The sequence below is a fragment of the Papaver somniferum genome, chromosome 6 (assembly GCF_003573695.1).
Source record: "Papaver somniferum cultivar HN1 chromosome 6, ASM357369v1, whole genome shotgun sequence".
In the NCBI taxonomy this organism is placed as follows: domain Eukaryota; kingdom Viridiplantae; phylum Streptophyta; class Magnoliopsida; order Ranunculales; family Papaveraceae; genus Papaver; species Papaver somniferum.
In genome coordinates, this window is record NC_039363.1 from 4,750,272 (window position 1) to 4,769,750 (window position 19,479).

Sequence of the window (19,479 nt, forward strand, 5' to 3'; positions counted from 1 at the left end):
GAGATAGTTCAGTCGAGTAAGAGAACCAAAGAACATTTTTAGAGATAAAAGAAAGAAGCCATTAGAACTTACTTTAACCTCATATTTCTCCATCATTGTATACAAAATACCTTTGTGATCATTACAAGAACATCATACATTCAATACAAAGTATTTGAGAAGATTATACTAGTGTCAAAGTGGTGTATAATATCATTAATGTTTGGGTTAAACTATATGTAACTACTGGAAATCCAGTAACACACCCAAATAAGAAACAAATGATATCTAAGACATAACAAATGCTTTGGAAAAGAATTTCTTTATTGATCAATCGTTCAAGGTAGTGAAAGTACAAGTTTTGAACGCAAGGAAATCGTAATCTCACTCTCTAAGCAAGACTATTCTTACCAACCCCCCAAAAATATCTCCCCTTTACATTTCCCATGTGCCTCTGTTTATAGACCTTCATGTCTTAAATGGAATACCGCTCATTGTACTTCGTCCAAGGTCACCGTGTTCTCGTGGGTTAGCCTTTTACTTCGCCCAGATCATTTTTCATAAAGTTTCTCTCCTTCTTTCGCTGACGCCTTTGGGAACTTTTCGGGACAACTATCTCTTTTCTTGGTCAATAATTTACTGACTTCGCGGGTTATTTTTTCAGCCAAGTAACCTTACTTCGCCTATCTGATTTCATGAGTGGTATCTTGTTGGGTACTCCAAGTGATCTTTTGTGTTTTAAATTATTTTAGGCGAGTTATTTCGTTTTGGGACGCTTCCATGCGTACAGGTTTTCTTACTTCGTTTTATTAATCAATGGCGAGGTGATTCTTACTTTTGATTTGAGAAGTTGACTGGGATCTTGAGGAATAATGCAAGATATTTGAGTAAGATTATTCAGACTTATTTCTTGCCTTCATGTGCGGCCACGTGGTGAACCTATTTTGTGTACCTACATTTTTCCTTTTCTTATTTTGTTGGAATCATGTGAAAATGGAATAAGAACCACTCGAAATTCCCTGGCTGCCACGTTCGCCATCCTTTTGCTTCCACGTGGCCACGTTCTCCTGGTAACCGGCTGCTACCGGTCAGGATTCCTCGAACGTGTCGACAACTTGTTTTTACCGGTTACCTTCTTTATACTATAAATATCTCGTTTTGGAAGAGGATTCGGGTTTCTTCTCCATTTTCTTCTTTGCTTCGAACTTAAGTTGTTACTGCTACTGCTCCTTCTCCTGCCATTATTGTCATCTTTCTATTCTTTCAATTTTCTCGCTTTTCTTTTATTTTCATGGCTCCAAAGATATCTTCAACACCTATCTCACTCAAAACATTTGAGGAATTCCAAGAAGAATTTCAGAAGATGGGTTTAACTTTGGCTCCCACCGTCGATTCGTCTGTAAGTCCTCCTGTTTCTGCGACTCAAGACATGGAACTGAATTATAGGTGGATTCAATCCGGTATTTGGTCTTTAGACAAGATGATCGTCACCGTGGGTCAGTTAAGAGCCGGGTTATCTTTTCCCCTTTATAACCCTTCGAACCATGTTTTCCTTGAGATCCTGAATAGGCTTCAGTGTGGGGCTTTCCAGCTTTCTGGCAATGCAATTCGCATTTCCAACAAATTTACGATTCGCTCAGAGAACGGCATTTCTCAAGTCCCGTTAGTGGCTGAGCAGTACGATCCTCGTGACTATAACGTGGAATCTCTTGTGGCTAATTATTCCGCTAGGTTTACAAGCACGAGAAAGTATCAGGAGTGGGGTATTGAGCTTATTGGAACACCGCCTCTACCCCGTATAAATCTCTTCTTTTAGATGTGGATCCTCTCAAACCAGGACGAGATGACCGACTTCGCTTTTCATGCGACGAAAAATGGATGATGTTTCCTATGGTGGTAGGGGGCCCCCTTAGTCTGGGGTGTTGATGATAAAGGGATCCCTCGCAAGGGTCATGTTCCCAAACACTGTTATCTCGCCGGCTGCAGTCCCTGGAAGCTCCGATGGTTCGTGCCAACTGAGGTATTGTTTTGTCTCTTAGGCCTTTATCGTGCTTTGGGTTTTGCTTGTTCTCATATCCCTTCTCATTTTACTCAGTACGAGATGCATGTTGTTGGTCTTCTCAAGGATCGCAAGGAAAGGGGTGTTACTGTTGAGTCTCCTTCTCCCAAACAGGTATCCACTTCGCCCGTTACCTTCTTTTTCGCGATGTAACCGTAGATTCTGACCCTTTACTCTTCGCAGAATGATATTCCCCTTGTTAAGCAACCTTCTTCTGAGCCAACTAAGGGACGAAAAGGACGTGATCATCATACTCCGCCTTCCCCTTTAATTCAGGTATCTTTAATTCGCTGAAAGTTTCCACTTCGTGTACTATAATCCTGCCATCCCCTAATCGTTTTGAACTTGTTATTTCGCAGACTGGTGCCTCCCATGGCCCCTCCTCTGGAGAGCTTAAAAGGAAGCGTAGGACCTTGGACTTGGCTGTTTTGACAGCGATTAGGAGTTCTGTTGTCCCTCCAACTCATCCTACTCCTCCTAAGCATCAGTCTTCTCGCCCTCATACAACTACTTCTCCCAAAATGGTTGATCCTCCTGTTCCTCTTCCTTTGGTCGTGCATCTCGAGGAATACCCAAAAGAACCTTCCCCTTGTAACAAGGGGAAGCAAAAGATTTCGTATGTGATGTCTAATCCTCTTTACGATCCAGACATGAAGTTTCTACAAGGTATTTATCACAAGGCTCGTGAAGATCCCGCCATGAGGTCTCATGCCCTTGAATATTTGGTGACTTTTAGTGCTGACGACTTCCTCTCTCAAGATTCATCTGTACTGCTGAAAGCCTCCATGAATCTGACTCTTCAACAACATTCTGCTTTAATGAACCTGGTGAGCCCCTTATACTTCTTCGACTGTATCTTCATAGCATTTCGAGATCCTGATGAGTGCTAAAAAGTGCATATTTTTATATATATTTTTCTTGGCATTTAACTCATCTTTTGTGCATTAATTCTACATTTTATCCCATATTCTGTATTTTCATTGTTTTCAAGAATAAATATTTTTCTTACTTAATCTTGCATTTTTAGGTAATAAATGAAGTTCGGATGAGTCGCGGAGCGAAAAGAGCAGAAAAGTAGTGAAAAGCCGGGATGAATTACGCAAGGAAGCCGCAAAGAATGGAGCACACGTCCAAAAAGCTAGGAATGGGCTCAAGAAGGAAGAATTGTTCTTAAAGAAGATATGGACTTGGCATACCCAAGGCCCAAAACCCTTACCCAAACCCATTTTCTATATCCATAACCGCCTCCATTCTCAGCCGTTAGATGGGACTACATCGAAATCCTACGGTCGCTCCTTCGTAGAGCATCAAAATCTGAAGTCTCTGCAAAACACTACAGCGCTTAAATTCCAAGCCTTCAGATTAGATTGTAGTTGAATCCAACGATCGCTTCTTTGCCTGCGCATCAAACCTCGATACTTCCGCTTACCACTACAACACCTAACTCCATCTGGTGTCGTTAATTTTGTTGTATTGTATAATCCAACGGTCGCTTCAGGATCCACTTCATCTCACCGTCAGATTGATCTTTCATCTCCATATCCCACGGTCGAGATTCGCCAAACATCGAACTCGATGATCCCGCTACACACCATAGCGACCGAACCCTATGACCTAACCAAACATCCCCTTCTTCCCAAAACAATCGACCTTCACCTTCTTCCTCTCCACCATACCCTGTGCAGAACCACCACCATCACCCTGCCACTGCCATCGCCACCACCTACTCCATATCCACCTAAACACCACCACCAACTCCACTATAATCATTCCCCCCATCTTCTAGCCATCTATCCTACCAATTTCTTTTCTTTTCTTTCTCAGAAAACCCTAGGAAAGAAATTGGTACAATAGCTAGGGCTAGAGAAGAAATCAGAGGCATGGAGAGGAGCAGGAGACTAAGGAGAAGAATGGGTCGAAGTCAGTAGCGTGTAATCGCATCAATTTGGGTAAGAATTTACCAAACCCTAGTTCTGTCAATTTGGGGGTTTTTACATAAATCCTAATTAGGTTGAGATAGAGCATGGAGAAGATAAAGTGGGTGATATAGGGTAGGTAATTGAACCTAACTGTGATTTTCTATCACATTAGGTAGAACCCTAATGTCTACTGTTTTGGAAATTTTTGGGTGAAAAGGGTGTAAACCCTAATTATGTAATTGGGTATAAAAAGGGGACTGTGGTGTGTGTAATGAATTATGCCTGGATTAGCCAGTGTGTCACCCAAGAGCACTGGAATAGCCAGTGTCTCAAGGGTTAGTGTTTAATTTGCAACTATCTTTATGTTTATTCCATTACTCTTATTTAGTTTCAATTCAGTTCATGTTTTTGTTTTATGTCTTCTGTGTTTGTTTATGATCAGTTCAATGCTCTGTTTAGTAATTGTTTTGTTTTTGTTGCTGTTATGTGAGCTCACATGTGTATGTGTATAGCTAGGCTGAGATGATGCCTTAAGTCACTGTTAGTGGTGGAATGCTAGGTTATAATTCATGTAAATTGAGTTGATTGAGTAATGGAGGAATTTAGTGCTCAACTGTGCTTGTGATTGATTGTGCTGTCAAAAGACAGTCAATGCTAGGAGTAAACAGTTGAGCAAGCTTCTTCTCCTTCCATTCCATTTATGTATGCCCTGGAACATAGGCAGGCTTGAACCTTCACCTAGCTCCATTAGGGATAGGGATTTAACATAGAATTACACTATTTGGCTAGGTCACAAGGTGGATTCATAACCTAGTTGTGTTGTTTCTCTGTTTTGTATCTGTAATTTTGCTCCCCTGCCATTGCCCTTGGCTTAGGCCTTGGTTCCATTGTTCTGTCACCTGTTTTGTGTTTTGTGTTTGTATCTGTTTTCTTGTGTTTTTTGTTTTATCATCCATTGTCTCATTATTTCACTACCATCTTCATTGCCATTGTAAATTTGCATCCTTTTGCCCTGTGTTGCTTCCATGTATATACCATTGTCACTTTTTCTTTGTACATGTCATTGTAAATGCCATCCTTGGTCCTGTGTGATTTAGTGCCCTGTCTGCCTAGAGCCTGCTTTACCTTGTCTGCCTGAACAACTCCTGCTCTCTCTTTCCCTGCTGAGCACCTGCCCTTTGCACTGCTGCTGCTGCAACTGAGCTTGGCTCAGCTAAGACCAATGTTTAGTTCAAGGCCCAGCCACAGTCCAGGTTAAGGCCTAAGGCCCAGTTCACTGTTACCAAGCCCAGTTCACATCAAAAGACCAAAAGCTCATAAGTTCACAGTCAATCCAAAAGCCCACTGAGCCCAAAACCATTTCATTGTTACAAAACCCACTAAGCCCAAAGCACAATTAGAAGCCCAATAGCAATTTAGAGCCCAAATAGCTAGAAACTCCAAACACTCCCAATCTCTGTGGATCGACCCGTACTTGCACGAGCTACAACTGACGACCGTGAACTTGCGGTATTACTGTAGGCCCGCGTTTTTATTTCGCTTCAATTTTATACGCTTTTCCGGGTCCACCAAGTTTTTGGCGCCGCTGCCGGGGACTGGTGCTGTGTTTTTCTTGTAGTTTTCTTGGCTATTTTGCATTTCACTTCATCGCACTTGCATCTGCATCTGTTTCACTTCATTTGCTGTTGGACCTGCTGTTCTGAACCAGTTTTTCCTCTGCTGGGACGCCACCAAGGAAAAGAACCAAAGTCCAACTGGGTTTTTGCAACAATATCAGAGCAGCTGGGCTGTGCTTAAAAGGTAATCCATTTAAGAGAACCCGAATTGTGGGCTTCCAATTTTTAATTGTGGGCTTGTAATATTAAAGCCAATTTTTGGGCTTTTTATTTTCTGTTGGGTTTGTAATTAATTTTTGTGGGCTTGTTTGTTTAATTTGTGGGCTTGTATTTAATTTTTGTGAGCTTGTTTAATTTGGACTGGTATTTTGTATTCTGGGTTTTTAAACCCAGCTGAGCTGGTAACCGATCCCGCTAGGTTAACTCGTTAGTGGGCCGAGTACCCAAATTCTAGGCCGAGATTTTGGACTCAGTTTCACCAAACGTTTTCAAACCAGCTGAGCCAAAGCAAACACAAAACCAATAGTGGGCTTGCTCCCATTCAAAAACCAAATTTTATTTTCTTTTTAAAAAAAAAAAAAAAAAAAAAAAACCAAATTTTACTTGCTCCCATTTTAAAAACCAAACTTTTTCTTCTTTAACCCATTAAAAAAAAAGTCCAATCCCATTAAAAACCAAATTTTCTTGTAGATAATGTGTTAGTTAAATTTCCTTTTGTATATATTTTGTGCTCATCCATTGTGACTCCGAATATGTTGGAGTTTTGCCTTGGATAACGGAGTTTTAATTCTGCTTTCGCCGAAATCGGGTATTCTCTCTCCTTTTACTCTACTCAGCATGTCCCTTTCCATATGTTGCATTTTAATTCTTTCCTTATTTTAAACATTGAGGACAATGTTTAGTTTAGGTTTGGGGGTATAGAGTAGATACCACGATAATATGCCATAATTGAAAACAAAACTCCATCTTTTTGAAAAAATTGAAAATTGAAAAATTCCAAAAAAAAAATTAGAAAAATGATAAAAACATAAAAATGGAGCTCATTTACCTTGAAATGTTGACTCTTGTGCAAATATGTAATTATTAGGAGTCTTAGTCTAGATATTTAGGCACCCTGATTCTAGCACAATTCACATATTGATAAGAAATTTGCACGCGCACGATCTACCAATACATGTATAGCCTCGATCTTCAAGGTGTTTGATAGGAAGTCACGATTGCCAATCACTTTAGAATACTGAACGAAACTTGACTAGCTTGTTCTTTGGTTGGTTGGGATAGAAGGTGGAGGTTACATTAAGAAAAACAACCTTCGAATTTAACTGGGTGCATCAAAAAGGGCTACCTCTTGCAAAGTGTCATGTAATCTTTTGTTTCCTTTTGTATATGTATCAAAAGTGTTTCCTTATCAAAAAAAAAAAAAAAAACGATGTATATCAAAAAAAAAAATAAAGAAAAAAAAAAATCATTTTTCATTTCCATTCTCTCTCCTCTCTTGTTCCAAAAATAAAAAGAGTAGTCAATGTAAATAAGAGTCATGTAAAGAGTCATTTTGTTGTTTTTGTAATAAGCAAGGAAGGGTGTATGCCATTGATGTACAACGCGAGTAATTGTGAAATACCTCCAACTCATTCACAATTCTCGTAAAGTCCGGACAGCTAGCTAGATTTCGACCTTGGTTCTTAGCCTGAGAAACTATCTCTTGGTGATTAGTAGTCATAACTTCAGATCTTTCTTTACACATGTGTAGATACACTTTACACTCTTATCACATGTCTTTTTTGTTATCAGTGCTAGGATTGTGCCTTTGATAGCTAGATTGACATCTCCATTTTGCTGTGAGCTTAAACTGTCTTGCACATGTCACATTTGATGGAATATGAGCTTATATTTTGACCTAGAACTTTGTAGGTACGTTCTAAGCAAACCTTCACGAGACTTCAACTCGTCCACTAGGGACACTTAGTGGTTTAAAAGGCTTAGTGCATACGCTAAATGCATTCGAGAGACCAGCGACAGTGGTATAGTTAGGATTTCCTTAGTTTTGTTTTACTTGAGGACAAGTAAAATTCAGGTTTGGGGGTATTTGATGAGTGCTAAAAAGTGCATATTTTTATATATTTTTCTTGGCATTTAACTCATCTTTTGTGCATTAATTCTACATTTTATCCCATATTCTGTATTTTCATTGTTTTCAAGAATAAATATTTTTCTTACTTAATCTTGCATTTTTAGGTAATAAATGAAGTTCGGATGAGTCGCGGAGCGAAAAGAGCAGAAAAGTAGTGAAAAGCCGGGAAGAATTACGCAAGGAAGCCGCAAAGAATGGAGCACACGTCCAAAAAGCTAGGAATGGGCTCAAGAAGGAAGAATTGTTCTTAAAGAAGATATGGGCTTGGCATACCCAAGGCCCAAAACCCTTACCCAAACCCATTTTCTATATCCATAACCGCCTCCATTCTCAGCCGTTAGATGGGACTACATCGAAATCCTACGGTCGCTCCTTCGTAGAGCATCAAAATCTGAAGTCTCTGCAAAACACCACAGCGCTTAAATTCCAAGCCTTCAGATTAGATTGTAGTTGAATCCAACGATCGCTTCTTTGCCTGCGCATCAAACCTCGATACTTCCGCTTAACACTACAACACCTAACTCCATCTGGTGTCGTTAATTTTGTTGTATTGTATAATCCAACGGTCGCTTCAGGATCCATCTCATCTCATCTCACCGTCAGATTGATCTTTCATCTCCATATCCCACGGTCGAGATTCGCCAAACATCGAACTCGATGATCCCGCTACACACCATAGCGACCGAACCCTATGACCTAACCAAACATCCCCTTCTTCCCAAAACAATCGACCTTCACCTTCTTCCTCTCCACCATACCCTGTGCAGAACCACCACCATCACCCTGCCACTGCCATCCCACCACCCACCTACTCCATAGCCACCTAAACACCACCACCAACTCCACTATAATCATTCCCCCCATCTTCTAGCCATCTATCCTACCAATTTCTTTCTTTTCTTTCTCAGAAAACCCTAGGAAAGAAATTGGTACAATAGCTAGGGCTAGAGAAGAAATCAGAGGCATGGAGAGGAGCAGAGACTAAGGAGAAGAATGGGTCGAAGTCAGTAGCGTGTAATCGCATCAATTTGGGTAAGAATTTACCAAACCCTAGTTCTGTCAATTTGGGGGTTTTTACATAAATCCTAATTAGGTTGAGATAGAGCATGGAGAAGATAAAGTGGGTGATATAGGGTAGGTAATTGAACCTAACTGTGATTTTCTGTCACATTAGGTAGAACCCTAATGTCTACTGTTTTGGAATTTTTGGGTGAAAAGGGTGTAAACCCTAATTATGTAATTGGGTATAAAAGGGGACTGTGGTGTGTGTAATGAATTATGCCTGGATTAGCCAGTGTGTCACCCAAGAGCACTGGAATAGCCAGTGTCTCAAGGGTTAGTGTTTAATTTGCAACTATCTTTATGTTTATTCCATTACTCTTATTTAGTTTCAATTCAGTTCATGTTTTGTTTTATGTCTTCTGTGTTTGTTTATGATCAGTTCAATGCTCTGTTTAGTAATTGTTTTGTTTTTGTTGCTGTTATGTGAGCTCACATGTGTATGTGTATAGCTAGGCTGAGATGATTAAGTCACTGTTAGTGGTGGAATGCTAGGTTATAATTCATGTAAATTGAGTTGATTGAGTAATGGAGGAATTTAGTGCTCAACTGTGCTTGTGATTGATTGTGCTGTCAAAAGACAGTCAATGCTAGGAGTAAACAGTTGAGCAAGCTTCTTCTCCTTCCATTCCATTTATGTATGCCCTGGAACATAGGCAGGCTTGAACCTTCACCTAGCTCCATTAGGGATGGGATTTAACATAGACACCTATTTGGCTAGGTCCAAGGTGGATTCATAACCTAGTTGTGTTGTTTCTCTGTTTTGTATCTGTATTTTGCTCCCCTGCCATTGCCCTTGGCTTAGGCCTTGGTTCCATTGTTCTGTCACCTGTTTTGTGTTTTGTGTTTGTATCTGTTTTCTTGTGTTTTTTGTTTTATCATCCATTGTCTCATTATTTCACTACCATCTTCATTGCCATTGTAAATTTGCATCCTTTTGCCCTGTGTTGCTTCCATGTATATACCATTGTCACTTTTTCTTTGTACATGTCATTGTAAATGCCATCCTTGGTCCTGTGTGATTTAGTGCCCTGTCTGCCTAGAGCCTGCTTTACCTTGTCTGCCTGAACAACTCCTGCTCTCTCTTCCCTGCTGAGCACCTGCCCTTTGCACTGCTGCTGCTGCAACTGAGCTTGGCTCAGCTAAGACCAATGTTTAGTTCAAGGCCCAGCCACAGTCCAGGTTAAGGCCTAAGGCCCAGTTCACTGTTACCAAGCCCAGTTCACATCAAAAGACCAAAAGCTCATAAGTTCACAGTCAATCCAAAAGCCCACTGAGCCCAAAACCATTTCATTGTTACAAAAACCCACTAAGCCCAAAGCACAATTAGAAGCCCAATAGCAATTTAGAGCCCAAATAGCTAGAAACTCCAAACACTCCCAATCTCTGTGGATCGACCCGTACTTGCACGAGCTACAACTGACGACCGTGAACTTGCGGTATTACTGTAGGCCCGCGTTTTTTTCGCTTCAATTTTATACGCTTTTCCGGGTCCCCAAGTTTTTGGCGCCGCTGCCGGGGGGGACTGGTGTTGTGTTTTTCTTGTAGTTTTCTTGGCTATTTTGCATTTCACTTCATCGCACTTGCATCTGCATCTGTTTCACTTCATTTGCTGTTGGACCTGCTGTTCTGAACCAGTTTTTCCTCTGCTGGGACGCCACCAAGGAAAAGAACCAAAGTCCAACTGGGTTTTTGCAACAATATCAGAGCAGCTGGGCTGTGCTTAAAAGGTAATCCATTTAAGAGAACCCGAATTGTGGGCTTCCAATTTTTAATTGTGGGCTTGTAATATTAAAGCCAATTTTTGGGCTTTTATTTTCTGTTGGGTTTGTAATTAATTTTTGTGGGCTTGTTTGTTTAATTTGTGGGCTTGTATTTAATTTTTGTGAGCTTGTTTAATTTGGACTGGTATTTTGTATTCTGGGTTTTTAAACCCAGCTGAGCTGGTAACCGATCGCTAGGTTAACTCGTTAGTGGGCCGAGTACCCAAATTCTAGGCCGAGATTTTGGACTCAGTTTCACCAAACGTTTTCAAACCAGCTGAGCCAAAGCAAACACAAAACCAATAGTGGGCTTGCTCCCATTCAAAAACCAAATTTTATTTTCTTTTAAAAAAAAAAAAAAAAAAAAAAAAAACCAAATTTTACTTGCTCCCATTTAAAAACCAAATTTTTCTTCTTAACCATTAAAAAAAAGTCCAATCCCATTAAAAACCAAATTTTCTTGTAGATAATGTGTTAGTTAAATTTCCTTTTGTATATATTTTGTGCTCATCCATTGTGACTCCGAATATGTTGGAGTTTTGCCTTGGATAACGGAGTTTTAATTCTGCTTTCGCCGAAATCGGGTATTCTCTCTCCTTTTACTCTACTCAGCATGTCCCTTTCCATATGTTGCATTTTAATTCTTTCCATATTTTAAACATTGAGGACAATGTTTAGTTTAGGTTTGGGGGTATAGAGTAGATACCACGATAATATGCCATAATTGAAAACAAAACTCCATCTTTTTGAAAAATTGAAAATTGAAAAATTCCAAAAAAAAAATTAGAAAAATGAAAAAACATAAAAATGGAGCTCATTTACCTTGAAATGTTGACTCTTGTGCAAATATGTAATTATTAGGAGTCTTAGTCTAGATATTTAGGCACCCTGATTCTAGCACAATTCACATAGTGATAAGAAATTTGCACGCGCACGATCTACCAATACATGTATAGCCTCGATCTTCAAGGTGTTTGATAGGAAGTCACGATTGCCAATCACTTTAGAATACTGAACGAAACTTGACTAGCTTGTTCTTTGGTTGGTTGGGATAGAAGGTGGAGGTTACATTAAGAAAACAACCATCGAATTTAACTGGGTGCATCAAAAAGGGCTACCTCTTGCAAAGTGTCATGTAATCTTTTGTTTCCTTTTGTATATGTATCAAAAGTGTTTCCTTACAAAAAAAAAAAAAAAAAAAAAAAAAAAAAACGATGTATATATTCAAAAAAAAAAAAAAAAAAAAAAATCAAGTATTTTCAATTCCATCTCTCTTGTTCCAAAAATAAAAAGAGTAGTCAATGTAAATAAGAGTCATGTAAAGAGTCATTTTGTTTGTTTTTGTAATAAGCAAGGAAGGGTGTATGCCATTGATGTACAACGCGAGTAATTGTGAAATACCTCCAACTCATTCACAATTCTCGTAAAGTCCGGACAGCTAGCTAGATTTCGACCTTGGTTCTTAGCCTGAGAAACTATCTCTTGGTGATTAGTAGTCATAACTTCAGATCTTTCTTTACACATGTGTAGATACACTTTACACTCTTATCACATGTCTTTTTTGTTATCAGTGCTAGGATTGTGCCTTTGATAGCTAGATTGACATCTCCATTTTGCTGTGAGCTTAAACTGTCTTGCACATGTCACATTTGATGGAATCTGAGCTTATATTTTGACCTAGAACTTTGTAGGTACGTTCTAAGCAAACCTTCACGAGACTTAACTCGTCCACTAGGGACACTTAGTGGTTTAAAAGGCTTAGTGCATACGCTAAATGCATTCGAGAGACCAGCGACAGTGGTATAGTTAGGATTTCCTTAGTTTTGTTTTACTTGAGGACAAGTAAAATTCAGGTTTGGGGGTATTTGATGAGTGCTAAAAAGTGCATATTTTTATATATTTTTCTTGGCATTTAACTCATCTTTTGTGCATTAATTCTACATTTTATCCCATATTCTGTATTTTCATTGTTTTCAAGAATAAATATTTTTCTTACTTAATCTTGCATTTTTAGGTAATAAATGAAGTTCGGATGAGTCGCGGAGCGAAAAGAGCAGAAAAGTAGTGAAAAGCCGGGAAGAATTACGCAAGGAAGCCGCAAAGAATGGAGCACACGTCCAAAAAGCTAGGAATGGGCTCAAGAAGGAAGAATTGTTCTTAAAGAAGATATGGGCTTGGCATACCCAAGGCCCAAAACCCTTACCCAAACCCATTTTCTATATATAACCGCCTCCATTCTCAGCCGTTAGATGGGACTACATCGAAATCCTACGGTCGCTCCTTCGTAGAGCATCAAAATCTGAAGTCTCTGCAAAACACCACAGCGCTTAAATTCCAAGCCTTCAGATTAGATTGTAGTTGAATCCAACGATCGCTTCTTTGCCTGCGCATCAAACCTCGATACTTCCGCTTAACACTACAACACCTAACTCCATCTGGTGTCGTTAATTTTGTTGTATTGTATAATCCAACGGTCGCTTCAGGATCCACTTCATCTCACCGTCAGATTGATCTTTCATCTCCATATCCCACGGTCGAGATTCGCCAAACATCGAACTCGATGATCCCGCTACACACCATAGCGACCGAACCCTATGACCTAACCAAACATCCCCTTCTTCCCAAAACAATCGACCTTCACCTTCTTCCTCTCCACCATACCCTGTGCAGAACCACCACCATCACCCTGCCACTGCCATCGCCACCACCTACTCCATAGCCACCTAAACACCACCACCAACTCCACTATAATCATTCCCCCCATCTTCTAGCCATCTATCCTACCAATTTCTTTTCTTTTCTTTCTCAGAAAACCCTAGGAAAGAAATTGGTACAATAGCTAGGGCTAGAGAAGAAATCAGAGGCATGGAGAGGAGCAGGAGACTAAGGAGAAGAATGGGTCGAAGTCAGTAGCGTGTAATCGCATCAATTTGGGTAAGAATTTACCAAACCCTAGTTCTGTCAATTTGGGGGTTTTTACATAAATCCTAATTAGGTTGAGATAGAGCATGGAGAAGATAAAGTGGGTGATATAGGGTAGGTAATTGAACCTAACTGTGATTTTCTGTCACATTAGGTAGAACCCTAATGTCTACTGTTTTGGGAATTTTTGGGTGAAAAGGGTGTAAACCCTAATTATGTAATTGGGTATAAAAAGGGGACTGTGGTGTGTGTAATGAATTATGCCTGGATTAGCCAGTGTGTCACCCAAGAGCACTGGAATAGCCAGTGTCTCAAGGGTTAGTGTTTAATTTGCAACTATCTTTATGTTTATTCCATTACTCTTATTTAGTTTCAATTCAGTTCATGTTTTTGTTTTATGTCTTCTGTGTTTGTTTATGATCAGTTCAATGCTCTGTTTAGTAATTGTTTTGTTTTTGTTGCTGTTATGTGAGCTCACATGTGTATGTGTATAGCTAGGCTGAGATGATGCCTTAAGTCACTGTTAGTGGTGGAATGCTAGGTTATAATTCATGTAAATTGAGTTGATTGAGTAATGGAGGAATTTAGTGCTCAACTGTGCTTGTGATTGATTGTGCTGTCAAAAGACAGTTGATGAGTGCCAAATATTGTATATATTTATCCCTTTTTGTTGGCATTTAACTCATCTTTTATGCATTAATTCTACATTTTATCCCATATTCTGTATTTTCATTGTTTTCAAGAATAAATATTTTTATTAATTAATTTTGCATTTTTCGGTAAAAAATAAAGTTCGGATGACTTGCGGAGCAAAAAGAGCAGAAAAGTAGTGAAAAGCCGGGAGAAATTACGCAAGGAAGCCGCGAAGAATGGTGCGCACAACCTCATTTTCTACACACAAAAGCGCCTCCGTTCTCAGCCATCAGATCAGTTCTCAGAAGCATCCGATGGTCTCTCCTTCATAGAGCATCAAATCTGAAGTCTCTGCCAAGCACCACAGCGCTGAAATTCCAAGCCTTCAGATTAATGGTAGTTGAATCCAACGGTCGATCCCTGCTGTGTATCGAAGATTGATATCTCCGCCTTACACTACAGTACCTACTCCATCAAGTACCATTCGTTTCGTTGTATCCATTCATCCGACGGCCCTGCTCCTCGCTTTCCTCCGCATCACCGTCCGATGCACCTACCTACAGCTTCGCATCCAGTGACTCAGCGTCGCAGAACATCAAACTCGATACGACGCCCGCCTAAACCCCAAATACCTAATACCCTCCTTCCAAAACAGTCGACCTCTCCTCCCGCACTTCTCCACAGCAGAGACCACCATCACCTTCCCCTTCCAACCGTACACCACCACCTTCTCACCTCAATCACCACAACGAACACCATCATCACCCTACCACCACCCTAAACATCACCTCCACACTTCCCCATTTCCTTTCACTCTCTCTAGCCCTCTATTTTAATGATTTCACACCATAACCCTAGTGATAAATCATTAAAACAGATGAGTCTAAGAGACAAAATAGAGCATGGGTTGGAGTAGGAGCAATTACAAAGAATGGGTCGACGCATGGGGAGAAATTGTGCCATAAAATTAGGTAATTTGCAAAACCTAATTTCACGATTTTGGGGGAAAATTGGGGAAACCCTAATGATGTATTGGGTATAAATTGGGACTATGGGTGTGTGTGAGAGAGTATGCTTGGAATAGCCAGCATCCAGGACTTCATGTCCTGTTAATTTCAGTTCACTTTTCAATTTCAGTTCATGTTCTGTTAATGTTTGTTTTTTTTAGTTCAATTTGCTGCTTTGTTTGATGTTCATGCTCCACTTGCAATTTCAATTTCAGTTGTTTTACTTTTCAATCTCATGTCCTGTTAATGTTAATTGTTATGCTTAGGATGCTCCTGTTAAAATTGTTTGTCTCCTGTTATGCTTAGGATGCTCCTGTTATGTTGTAAAAATTGTTTGTCTCCTGTTACTTGTGTTCTGTTAACATGTTTGTTGCTCACTGCCATGTAATGTTTACTGTTATGTAATTTGCTGTTAGTTTGATGGAATGCTAGGCTAGATATCTGTGAAGCATTGATGTGATTGTGCAATGGAAGAATCAGTGCTCATAGCAAGCTGATTTTCTTGCCATTCTTTGTGTATGCTTAGGTTGCACTGTTGATTGAGCATTGGGAGAAACTAGTGTCATAGCAAGCTAGTTCTCTTCCCATTCTATAATGCCTGTATTCTTGCCTTAGTATTGCTTCATTTCAGTTTCTTTATCACCCCTGCCCTTGGCTTAGGCCTTGGTTCATCTTGCACTTTTTTATGCTTGTAGTTGCTTTGTTCTTTGTTTCTGTCACTGTTTTACTTCCATGTTCATTTTATTTGCTGATTTACTTCTATTGCTGATACTTCTTTTGGCTTGCTGCAACTCCGTTGCATTTCTCTTATTCCACTGCCCTGCAGCTGCTGTGCAGCACTTGTGCTGCATTGCCTTCCCTTACACTTGCAGTGCTGCTGCTTTCCTTCCCTTGCCAGCTGCTGCTGCTGCACTGCTGCAGCTGTTGCTGCCACTCCACTTCTCTTGCACTTGCCCTGCAGCACTTCTCCTGCTGCTGTTGCTTCACTTGCAGTGCTGCTGTTTTCCTTCCTCTTTACTGCCTTTTGCTTCTGCTGCACTGCTGCTGTTGCTGTTGTCTGCTGCTGTTCCAAAGCTCATAAGTTACAAAGCCAAAGTCCAATTCAGTGAAGCCCAAAGGCCTAGTTCAATAGCCAAGCCCAATACATTTCATCCCAAAGGCCCAGAACCTTGACTGAATCCAAAGCCCAGTTCACAACAAAAGACACTGAGCCCAATTCACAAGTGAACTGTTGAGCCCAGTTCAGTTCCCTGTAAGGCCAAAGCCCATTTACACTTCAAAGATAACTGAGCCCAAGCGCAGTTCATTTTATTGTTAACAAACCCACTAAGCCCAATTCATTCAAAGGGCATTCAAACCCATTAGTACTCAAAGCCCAATTTAAGCCAAAAGGCTTCATAGCCCAATAGCAATTTAGGAACCCAATTAGCTAAACACTTCCAAACACACCCGATCCTGTGGATCGACCCGTACTTGCACGAGCTACAACCGACGACCGTGCACTTGCGGTATTACTGTAGGCCCCCGTTTCTTTGCGCTTAATTTTTATACCCTTTTCCAGGCCTGCCAAGTTTTTGGCGCCGCTGCCGGGGATTGGTGCTGTGTTTTTCTTGTTTTTTTTAGCTATTTTGTATTTCATTTCATAGCATTTGCATCTGCATCTGCTTCACTTCATTTGCTGTTGGACCTGCTGTTCTGAACCTGTTTTTCCTCTGCTGGGACGCCACCAAGGAAAAGAACCAAAACCCAACTGGGTTTTTGCAACAATATCAGAGCAGCTGGGCTGTGCTTCAAAGGTAACCCATTTAAGAGAACCCGAATTGTGGGCTTCCAATTTTTTAATTGTGGGCTTGTAATATTAAGCCAATTTTTGGGCTTCTTTATTTTCTGTTGGGTTTGTAATAATTTATTTGTGGGCTTGTTTGTTTAATTTGTGGGCTTGTTTAAATTCTTTCATTGGACTTGTATTTTGGACTCTGGGTTTAAACCCAGCTGAGCTTATAACTGATTGTGGACTTGTATTCCACTCAAAGTGGACCTCGAAACCAAAGTTTTAAAACAAACGTCGGGCCTTAACCAACGGGCCAAATTAAACTTTCAAAATTAAAACTTGGATTTTCGTAGGCCGCAGCTTCCATTCCATTAGAGGACAACAGTGGGCGTTGCTCCCATTTCAAAAACCAAATTTTATTTTCTTTATTTTTTTCTTTGTAAAAAAAAAAAAAAAAAAAAACAAAAAAAACAAAAATTTTCTTTTGCTCCCAATTTCAAAAACCAAATTTTCTCCCATCAAAGCCAAATGTCTCCCGACAAAACCAAATTTTTCCCAAAAAGTCCAATCCCATTAAAAACCAAATTTTCTTAATTAAAATTCCTTTTGTATATATTTTGTGCTCATCCATTGTGACTCTGAAATATGTTGGATTTTGCCTTGAATAACGAGTTTTAATTCTGCTTTCGCCGAAATCGGGTATTCTCTTCCTTTTACTCTACTCAGCATGTCCCTTTCCATATGTTGCATTTTAATTCTTTCCATATTTTGAAACATTGAGGACAATGTTTAGTTTAGGTTTGGGGGTATAGAGTAGATACCACGATAATATGCTATAATTGAAAACGAACTCCTTCTTCTTTTTGAAAAAATTGAAAAATTCCAAAAAAATTAAAAATCAAAATTCAAAAAAATTAAAAAAATTGAAAAAAAAAAACATAAAAATGGAGCTCATTTACCTTGAAATGTTGACTCTTGTGCAAATATGTATTTTTATTAGGAGTCTTAGTCTAGATATTTAGGCACCCTGATTCTAGCACAATTCACATAGTGATAAGAAATTTGCACGCGCACGATCTACCAATACATGTATGGCCTCGATCTTCAAGGTGTTTGATAGGAAGTTACGATTGCCAATCACTTTAGAATACTGAACGAAACTTGACTAGCTTGTTCTTTGGTTGGTTGGGATAGAAGGTGGAGGTTACATTAAGAAAGACAACCATCGAATTTAACTGGGTGCATCAAAAGGGCTACCTCTTGCAAAGTGTCATGTAATCTTTTGTTTCTTTTGTTATGTATCAAAAGTGTTTTCCTCAAAAAAAAAAAAAAAAAAAAAAAAAAAAAAAAAAAAAAAAAAAAAAAAAAAAAAAAAAAAAAAAAAAAAAAAAAACCAAAATCAAGTATTATCAATTCCATCATCTCTTGTTCCAAAAATAAAAAGGAATTGTCAATGTAAATAAGAGTCATGTAAATAGTCATCTTTTGTGTTTTTGTGTTGTAAGCAAGGAGGGTGTATGCATTGATGTACAACGCGAGTAATTGTGAAATACCTCCAACTCATTCACAATTCTCGTAAAGTCCGGACAGCTAGCTAGATTTCGACCTCAGTTCTTAGCCTGAGAAACTATCTCTTGGTGATTAGTAGTCATGACTTCAGATCTTTCTTTACACATGTGTAGATACACTTTACACTCTTATCACATGTCCTTATTTTTATCAGTGCTAGGATTGTGCCTTCGATAGCTAGATTGACATCTCCATTTTGCTGTGAGCTTAACTGTTTTGCACATGTGACGTTTGATGGAATCTGAGCTTATATTTTGTCCTTAGGTTTGTAGGCACACCTCTGGTAAACCTTCACGAGACTTCAACTCGTCCACTAGGGACACTTAGTGGTTTAAAAGGCTTAGTGCATACGCTAAATGCATTCGAGAGACCAGCGACAGTGGTATAGTTAGGATTTCCTTAGTTTTGTTTTACTTGAGGACAAGTAAAATTCAGGTTTGGGGGTATTTGATGAGTGCCAAATATTGTATATATTTATCCCTTTTTGTTGGCATTTAACTCATCTTTTATGCATTAATTCTACATTTTATCCCATATTCTGTATTTTCATTGTTTTCAAGAATAAATATTTTTATTAATTAATTTTGCATTTTTAGGTAATAAATAAAGTTCGGATGACTTGCGGAGCAAAAAGAGCAGAAAAGTAGTGAAAAGCCGGGAGAAATTACGCAAGGAAGCCGCGAAGAATGGTGCGCACAACCTCATTTTCTACACACAAAAGCGCCTCCGTTCTCAGCCATCAGATCAGTTCTCAGAAGCATCCGATGGTCTCTCCTTCATAGAGCATCAAAATCTGAAGTCTCTGCCAAGCACCACAGCGCTGAAATTCCAAGCCTTCAGATTAGATGGTAGTTGAATCCAACGGTCGATCCCTTGCTGTGCATCGAAGATTGATATCTCCGCCTTACACTACAGTACCTAACTCCATCAAGTACCATTCGTTTCGTTGTATCCATTCATCCGACGGTCGCTCCTCGCTTTCCTCCGCATCACCGTCCGATGCACCTACCAGCTTCGCATCCAGTGACTCAGCGTCGCAGAACATCAAACT